The 8,320-nt window shown below is 35.4% G+C and overlaps 1 pseudogene; it reads right to left on the bottom strand.

Annotated features, from left to right (window-relative positions):
• Window positions 1-6,398: 6,398 nt before the first annotated feature.
• On the bottom strand, window positions 6,399-7,091 carry LOC140624193 (protein mago nashi homolog pseudogene; annotated as a pseudogene).
• Between the last annotated feature and the right edge of the window lie 1,229 nt (window positions 7,092-8,320).

Here is an 8,320-nt window from a genome sequence, read left to right as displayed (position 1 = left end):
ATGCTCTTTGGGTTTCATTTTACTGAAGTGCAAAATGAAGAGTTTGAAAATATGCAGAAAAGGACACATAACACCATAGTAAAGAATGTGCCAAAGTCATGAATTGACATTTTAGAAAAGAGAAAATGTAAATGGCCAACAAACATATGAAAGATGTTCAACTTATTAGCAGTCAGGAACATGCAAATTAAAGCAAAAAAATATATCATTTTTGTCCCATTAGATTGGCAAAAATTAAGAAGTCTAACAAAGTTATATGTTGGTGATAATGTAAAGCGATGAGAAAGTTTGAAGATTAAATTGGAAAACAGTTCAGTTATTAGCTATTGAAATTGACAACATGCATGCCTTAGAACCCAGCCATTTAACTTCTAGGTATATATCATTGAGAATCTTTTGGGCAAAAAAAAAAAAATAGAGAGAATCTTTTGGGCAAATAGACATGGAAAACATAGAATATTTATAGCAGCCCCGTTTGTAATAACAAAAAACTGGAAACAATCTATATGTCCATCAACTGGAGAATGGATAAATAATAATATAGCCATATGACAATGAAAAACCTGGAGAAGAGATAGGCACAGATACTAGAAATTTGCAGGTCTTCAGAATGTACATAGTAATTAAAACTTTATTTTTAAAAAAGATTTATTTATTTTAGAGGAGGGGAGTGGCAGAAGGAGAGGAAGGAAGGTGGGAGGGGAGAGGGAGAGAAAGAGATAGAGAAGCAGACTCCTTGCTTGGAACAAGCAGTGAGCTTGGAGCACGATGTGGGGTTCAATCCCATAATCCAGATCAGGATCTGAGCTGAAATCAAGAGTTGGATGCCTAACTGACCAAGCCACCCAGATGACCCAGTAATTTAAACTTTAAGCCTGAATAAAATCATACATAAAGCCTTGTAGAGTGAAAGAGAAATGGGTGGAAAATGGCAAGTAAGAGGAACCAACAAATTCCCTTTTCAAAAAGGTCCAGGAAACAAAGGCATACAAACCTTTGTTTTAATAATCATCTAATACCAATTTCCCTCTTTCCATTAGAGATTGAATACTATTTTCTATGTCTTCTGTAAAGTGTCTTTCATTAGAAACCCTTTTTTAATGTGCAAAATAATTTTGTAATGTAAATAATCACCTTTTTTGTTGTAAGAATATATTGGGTTTCTAAACTGAGGGGACATCAGTTTGGAATCATTTGAGTCTTTATTTTATTTACTTTGCTAGAATACAGTAAATTAAATTTTAGAGGTTTCTTGAAAACAGGGGTTATACTGTAGTAACTTGAATATAAACTCCAGATTCTAATTTATCTTCTTTATGGTGTCCTTTCTTCATAGATGCTAAGAAAAATTCTTTGTTGAATTATTCACTCAGTCAAAGAGAAATATGGAAATTACTTGAGAAGATTAAATTTTATTGACACCAAGGATACTTAGGCCACATCACCAAAAAAATTTATGGCAACATCAGTAGTGCCTTTTAAATCAAATGACAAATTGGAAGTGTTTAACAACATATGGTCGCTTTTCCTTGACATATATGATTAAGAATATATCTTTTTATCAAAATGTAAAATACCATCTGGCAGAAGTAACAATTATTTTATTGGCCTTATACATTAAATTAATTCACTGTACTTTAAAAAGTAAATATTTTCCTATTTTTCCTTTTTCTTGTGCTAGATCTATATTTATAATACTCATAAGCTGCATAACTTAAAAACTATAATTAGGTATAACAATTAAAATGGATTTTAAATTTTGAATAGAAAACAATGTGTTTCTTAAATTCTTCCCAAACATTTCTTTAAAATTCAAATGGCAACAGCCCTTTTCTGATATTCATAATTGTAAAGCTGGGTTATCTGAAAATTTACTGTTACAATTTCTTATTAGTCATGTGGTCAGACTTTGTATATGAAAGGAGTTATATATATATATATATATACATAGTGCTCTTTACAAATAGGAAGAAATTCTTAAAATAAGCGTGATGCATTTTGAACAGCTAGAGCTATTCATTCATTTAACAAACCTCTCAGTTTCAGAAGATACCAAATGAGCAGAAAAGTTTCTCTCTGATGCAGTGTACGTTACATATTTGATAATGTGAACTTTCAGCAACTTATCATTTTGGGGAGTATATCAAACATTTCACAATTCTGTTCACTGAGGTGTTCTCCAAAGATACACTGAGACTGATACAAACAATGAATGTTTTAAATATTAGCATGTAGTATTTGTATCAGATATGTGGCCATTTAAATTCCCTAAATTTGGTTGTTAATTTTTAAAGAATTGATTATTTCTAGAGGAGCTGTATTTGGACTTAAAATGTTTCTGATCCTTTTGAGTATATAGTCAGGAAGCAAAGTACATGGACAAGTAATACGTCAATAGTCAACAAAAATTTTCAGTACCAATTTATGGCCCGACCATGTTCTCTTCTCTGAAGAAGTTAAAAGTTTAAATGGGAATGAAGACGAATAAAAAAAGAGATTATAGAGCAGGATTGTAGGGTAAGATACATGATTCAAATGAACCAACCACTCTGCAAAAAGATGGGGTGGACTGTGGGGATAGCAGATGGGAAGAAGGACATTTTTAAAAATTTTTTAAATTTTTAAAAGGATTTTTATTATTTAAAAAAAAAAAAAATATATATATATATATATATATATATATATATATATATATTTTTATTCAGAGAGAGAGAGGAAGAGACACAGGCAGAGGGAGAAGCAGGCTCCATGCAGAGAGCCCGAGGTAGGACTCAATCCTGGGTCTCCAGGATCACACCCCAGGCTGCAGGCGGCGCTAAACCGCTGCACCACTGGGGCTGCCCAGGAAGGACATTTTGGACAGGAGAAACAATAGGTTTGATATTCTGAGTCATAAAACAACATGATTTAACTACAAATACCTTGGCATAATCAAGGCAAAGGATACAATAACAAATTTGAAAATTTTTTCTTCTTTTAAGTCACCTTCATGGTAGTATAAATAATATTCAATAAAAATGTACCCATTTTAAGTGTACTATTAGATTAGTTTTGACAAACCACCACCACACAAAAAAATAAAGAACATTTCTAACAACCTAAAAAGTTCTTTTATCCATGCAATCAGTTCTTCCACCTAACTCCACTTCAAACCCCCAAGATAGCCGCTGATCTGCTTTCTGTCACTATATATTCGATTTCATTTGTTTAGAGTTTCATTAAAATGATGTTACACAGCATGTACTCTTTTGTGCCTCACTTCTTTGCCTCAGCATGATGTTTTTGAAGGTAATCAGTGTTGTTGTACACATCTTTAGTTTTTTTTATTGCTGAATATTGTTGCATTGTAAGGACATATCATACTTTATCCCTTTACCAGTTGGGAAACATTTGGATTATTTCCAGTTTAGGCCTATGATTAATAAAACTGCTGTAAACAATCACATTCAAATCTTTTTTTTTTTTTTTTCACATTCAAATCTTGGTGTGGATATATGTTTTTATTTACTTTGGATAAATATATACAGTATAGTTGCCAGGTCAAATGGTAGTTGTATTTTTAACTTTATTTTAAAAAATAGCAGAACAATGCCCAAAGTGGTTGTACCATTTTAGTTCCTGTTTGCACAATATATGTTTTTCATATTTTTAGTTTCAATATTTCTTATGTCTTTGAATCTAAAGTGTGTCTCTTATGGACTGTAGACAGTTGTATCTTTTTTTCTAACCCATTCTGAGATAGTTGTCTTTTAATCAGAAAGTTTCATTCATTTATAAGTAATGTAATTACTGATAAGGTAATATTTACACTTGACATTTTGTTATTTCTTTTCATGTCATATGTTGTTTGCTATTCTGTTCCTTCATAACTGCTGCCTTTTCTGTAAAAATACATATTTTCTAGTGTACCATTTTAATTCCGTTGTCATTTTTTAAATTATATATCTTTTGATTATTTTCCTAGTAGTTGCTGTGGGGATTACAATTACCAAGTTATAACACTACAGTTCAGATTAATACCAACTTAATTTTAATAGTATACAAAAACTTCACTACTCTATAACTTCATTCCCTCCTCTTTCCTTTATGTTGTCACTGTGATACAAATTACATCTTTATACAAATCTGCTAATGCAGAATTATTATTGCTTTATGCAGTTGTCTTTTAAGTCAAATAGAAAAAAATGATTTACAAATAAAAATATATTTAGACTGTCTTTTGTATTTACTTAGGCAGTTATCTGTACAAGTGTCCTCTGTTTTTTCATGTCAATTATCATTTATGTCTAGTGACCTTTTATTTTAACCTGAAGAACTCCCTTTAGTATCTCTTGTAGGGCACATTTCCTGGTGATGAATTCTATTTTTGTTTATACATATATTTTGGAGCTATATTAATTTCTCCTTCATTTTTTGAAGGATAGTTTTCCTGAATATAGAATTCTTGGTTGATTTTTTTTTTCCTCTTCAGTATTTTGAATATGTCATGCCACTGTTTTCTGCTTCTATAGCCTAGGTTGTAAATTCTATTGAGAATTATGTGATGAGTGGCTTTTCTCTTGACACTTTCAAGATTTTCTCCTTGCCTTTGGCTTTCAACAGTTTGATTATCATGTGTCCAGGTATGAATTTCTTTGAATTTATTCAATTTGGAATTTATTAATCTTCTTGGATGTGAGGATTAATGTTTTTATCAAATTTGGGAAGCTTTTGACCATTATGTCTCCAAATATTTCTGCCTTTTCCTCTTTCTCCTCTAAGACTCACATTATACATATGTTGGTATGCCTGAGTGTGTTCCACAGACTTCTGTGTGTCTTTGTGTTTCTTTATTTTCTTTTCTATATGTTCTCCAAACTTGATCGTCTCAACTAATCTGTAGTCAAATTTGCTGATTCTTTCTTCCCTCTGCTCAAATATGCAATTGAGCCACTCTAATCAATTTTTCATTTCAGTTTTTATACTTTTCAACTCTATAGAATTTTTGTTTTTTAAATAATTTTTATCTCTTTATTGATTTTATCTGGCAAAATATTCTCCTCATATTTCCTTCTAGTTCTTTAGACATGATTTCCTTTGGCTTTGTGAATATATTTAAAATATCTTCTTTTTAAGATCTATTTATTTATTCATGAGAGACACACAGAGAGAGGCAGAGATATAGGCAGAGGGAGAAGCAGGCTCTGTGTGGGGAGCCCAATGCAGGACTCGATCCTAGGACCCTGGGATCATAACCTGAGCTGAAGCTGATGCTCAACCACTGAGCCCCCCAGGTGCCCCTATATTTAAAATATTTTATATAAAGTCTTTATGTAGGAAGTTCAACATATGGGCTTCCTCAGAGAGAGTTTCTATTAATTGCTTTTCCTCTCTGTATGGACCTTACATTGTTATTTGTTTGCATGTGTTGTACTTTTAAAACCTTTTTATTTTGAAAACTGGATATTTCAAATAATATAATGTAGCAACTATGGAAATAAGACTCTACTCCCTCCCCAGGGTTTTTGTTGTTTCTGTTTGTTATACCAGATGCTGGTTTAGTGACATATTTTTAAAGGGGAGAGAGAGAGGCAGACTTCCCATCCAGCAGGGAGCCCAATGCAGGGCTCAAACCCAGGACCCCAAGATAATGACCCAAGTCAAAGGCAGGGGCTTAACCCACTGAGCCACCCAGGTGTCCTGGTTTAATGACTTTTTGAATGCATTCCTTAAAGTCTATATTCTTTGTTATGTGTGTGACCAGTGAAGTCTTTGCTCAGTTAGTTTAAGTAGTCATCTGATGACTGGAGAGATTTCCTTAAATGTCTTCAACCAAGGATTCTTCTAGTCTTTGCTGAGGGGGGCTTAGCATGTGTATGGCATGGCTTCAGCACTGAGGCAGTGAGTTTACGCCTCTCTTTTAGTTTTCACTTCTTTCTTTTGTTTTTTTTTTTTTTTTTTCTTGAGGTTTTGATATGTTTCATTAGAGCAAACTCTCAACAAAACGTTGCTTTTATTTACAGAATTTCATGTGTGAGGACTGTCTAACCACTTGGACCCAAGTGAGAATAACCATTAGTCTATTTACGTACTTTCTTACTTTTAGTTGGCATACAAAAAGAAGTTTCACATTTATAAAAATCCCAATAGTGTAAATGACAAACCCATCCCTTAATTAAATATAAAAACAGGGCAGCCCCCGTGGCACAGTGGTTTAGCACCGCCTGCAGCCTGGGGTGTGATCCTGGAGACCTGGGATTGAGTCCCATGTTGGGCCCCCTGCATGGAGCCTGCTTCTCCCTCTGCCTGTGTCTCTGCCTCTCTCTCTCTCTGCGTGTCTCTATGAATGAATGAATGAATAAATAAATAAATATCTTAAAAAAAGATAAGAAAAAAATATAAAAACAGCTTCAAAAACATACAATTTAGATTGGTTTAATCTTGAAATATAATCCAATAAGACTAAATACTAAACATTTCAGGTCCTGTACCAAATAGTAAAATACTCGAAGGCCTTCAGGATATTTTGACTGATTTACATCAATAAGAGAACCTATTTTTGAGGTGGTAAAAGAAATGTGTTCATCTCCAATTACAATCTCAAGCTCCTGTCGGCCAACTCTGTCAGGGGGAGGCCACAAGGCATCATCTTCTTTTGTAATTTCACTGTCATCAATAATCCTCTTGAGTTCCTCCATTACGCTCTTGTGTACATAAGCCTCCTTCCTGATCATGACATCATTTTTGTAATTGCTGTTGTTGGCATATCTACGCTTTCCGTCTGGCTGAAACTCGAATTCCAGAAACTCATGTCCAAACTTGCCCTTGTGCCCTACGTAGTCGTGCAGGTAGAAATCGCTGGCCATAGTCATGTTTGCCCTGCTGAAGCTCTGGTTTTCACTTCTTGCTTGTGTAGAGCCTAAAGGTCAGACAGAGGTGAGAGCTTGGGGCCTTCTCAGGGCTTTCTTGAGCATTCACACATCCCTAGGTATGCGCATGTCCTTAAGCATGCATATTACCTTTTAGATTCCTAGAAATGTCTGAATTTTTCAAAGTCCCTATAGATCTCATTCCCTAGCTTTAGTGTGGCTGGAAGCAAGGCTGTTCTAAATAAAGAGATTTTTGACCTTTGTATTGATTGTTAGAGGGCGTCACTGGTGAAATGTTTAGCAAAGGAAGGACATGACTGTATTTGTGTAATTGAAAAAAATTCTTTGCTAATAAATGAGAATGGATTTAAGGGGGACAAATTGGAAGTATGGATATTAAGATTATTGCATCATTCTAGGAAAAAAAATGAGGAAGGCTTGGGTTAAGTCTGGAGTAGAGGAAATGGAGAAAGGTGAGTGGTGGATTAGAAAAGTTCTTTTACAGGTTAGACACTTCATGATTTACAGGGTGATTAACTGGGAGGCCAGTGGGACCAGGTGAACAGGAGGGAAACGCCTACTCTCATGTCTGATGAAGCAAACTAGTTGAAGGATGGGGTCGTTCACCAAACAAAAAAGCAAACAAGTAGGCACAGTTTGGGGAGACACAGAAAGATGCTGGTCCAAATGTATTATTACCTATGGTTAAAATAATCGATGTATTTGTTTTTTTTAGATAGAAATGGAGTATCTTTCAGAGGGAAGTTCTGTGTAATTACGTACACTCCAATGGCTTCGGATTCAGATGCTGTAATCCCTCCTCTCCCTCCATCCAGAGGATTCATCACCAATCTTGACTTGGGAATGCCTTAAGGATGCTTATTATTTGGAACATACTTGACAAAGTCAAGGGGTGAACATGTTGCCCTGAACAGAGCCTGTGCCTAAGTAGGATATAGATTTGTCGATAATCGGTCATTTCTCGGGTGGTTTTTGTTGTGCCCAAGATTGCGAATCTGAGAAACCACCAAGGAGCCGACACCGATGCAAGTACCGGAGGGTTTACTAACAAGCTCCAGCTTGGGTCCAAGTGTGCCCCACAGGGCGGAGCAGGGACTGGGACCCCGGGGTGGGTTCCAGCTGGGGTTTTATGGGCTGGTCTAGGGGATTTTCAGAAGGGGCAGAAGAATTTTTTCATTCCAATATGGGGGAAAGGGTGGGGGAGTTTCTTAAGATCTGTTTTCCTTCCAACACAGGACTCTCTGTCTCTGTCGAGGGCGTCCCGCGGTTTTTCCTGGAAAGTTCAGCTCTTACTCCCAGGGCCCTGCGGTGGCTGTACTCGGGCTAATGCTAAACTCGAGGTGGGGCGGCCTCGATTTTCTCGGCCTCCAGTTTTGGTCTCTGAAAACCCAGCACAGAGCAGATGAGGAGTTTAACGCTGTTGACGCTAATTACTTGGAGAAACGTGAATA

Source organism: Canis lupus, chromosome 34, assembly GCF_048164855.1.
Source record: "Canis lupus baileyi chromosome 34, mCanLup2.hap1, whole genome shotgun sequence".
Classification (NCBI taxonomy): domain Eukaryota; kingdom Metazoa; phylum Chordata; class Mammalia; order Carnivora; family Canidae; genus Canis; species Canis lupus.
The sequence above is the reverse complement of the archived record's forward strand: the minus strand, read 5'-3'. Positions and strand labels throughout refer to the sequence as shown.